Here is a 1,460-nt window from a genome sequence, read left to right as displayed (position 1 = left end):
TGGTCACATTTTGACAAAGCCATTTTATTGATTAGTTTTATACTCAGAGTGGTAACACAAAGTCTCCTTATGTTCCCATGGTGGTGTACTTCCTTAATGAAATCCAATTGACTTGAGCAACTAAAGGTAGAATATTACATTATTTACAACTATATTGTGCACAGTTACAGATTTATCCTTAATACTTTTTATTACCCATTGGTATAAACTTTATTAACATATTTAGGGAGAATTCAGTACACTCTGTACAATGATTTAAAAAAGCAAATTCACAAAGTGACATTTCTAACACCATATATTTTACTTATACTAATAAGAAAGTTGACATGCTAACTTTAATTCAAAATTATCTGTATGGTGACGGTAGAGATACATTTTTGATTATCTGAGTAACATATAAATTCAGAAGATATTAATAGATAAGTTGACCATTAGAAGATATATCCATAAAACAGAATGTTAGTGTAGATTAAGGATATAGATTGTTTAGAATCAGAGGCGAATCTCATCCTTAAGGAAAACATCTCTGAGGATATCACATTTAGTTCAAGAACAAATTTAGTAAGTTGTGAAAACCCAAAGATATGAGCTTAAATTGATTTTATACAATAGTCTTATTATTCAACAGTGCCTATCAACTACTAAATATCCAAAGATGCTAGATAGAGTTCCCACTGAAAATGCTAAACATAGTGATGGCTGCTGAGACACATCTGTGTATGTGAATACATTCATGTATATGTGCACTCGTAGGTTATTTCATCATTAAATTGTTAAATTTTTATTATAGGAATCAAAGTAAAACTAAAGATTTTGAGCAAGTATGAGATCTCATCAATTTAATATTTAGTTATGGTATTTAGATTGCTACACTTCATCAAATTTGAAAAACATAAGCAATATACATTTTCCACTGATTTTCTTTCAAAAATCAATAATTTTTCCTAAAAAGTTCAGTATTCAGTTCTGGGCATTTTAATGCATGTAGGATTGAAATGTAAATTTGTGTTTCTGTATTATAATAGTCAAATATTTCATTCAAATAAGCTAACACACTTTAGACAACTAATGTTAACCAAGGTGTTTGTGATACATTCATAACTTTAAATTCATCACATATAAAGAGTTGTTTGGTCTATGTCCATACCACCTTGAACGCGCCCGATCTCATCTGATCACAGAAGTTAAGCAGGATTGGGCCTGGTCAGTACTTGGATGGGAGACTGCCTGGGAATACCAGGTGCTGTTAAAAAAAAAAAAAAAAAAAAAAAAAAAAAAAAAAAAAAAGTTTTGTTAACTTTAGGATATTTGTTTTCATCTACTATAAAAATTCCCTCATACTCTTGCACCTCCAACAAACACACATCTCGCTTTGCAAAAACACATAGTATTTTCTTTAAATTATTATGAAATGCCTTTTAAGAATTTTAGCATATATATTAACTTAATTTAAAATGAAA

The 1,460-nt window shown here is 29.2% G+C and overlaps 1 pseudogene; it reads left to right on the top strand.

The window, feature by feature from the left end:
- The first annotated feature begins 1,133 nt into the window (after positions 1 to 1,133).
- LOC118593588 lies at positions 1,134 to 1,252 on the top strand (annotated as a pseudogene).
- Positions 1,253 to 1,460: the final 208 nt, after the last annotated feature.

This window comes from Onychomys torridus, chromosome 11, assembly GCF_903995425.1.
Source record: "Onychomys torridus chromosome 11, mOncTor1.1, whole genome shotgun sequence".
In the NCBI taxonomy this organism is placed as follows: domain Eukaryota; kingdom Metazoa; phylum Chordata; class Mammalia; order Rodentia; family Cricetidae; genus Onychomys; species Onychomys torridus.
This window is presented reverse-complemented; position numbering and strand designations above follow the sequence as displayed.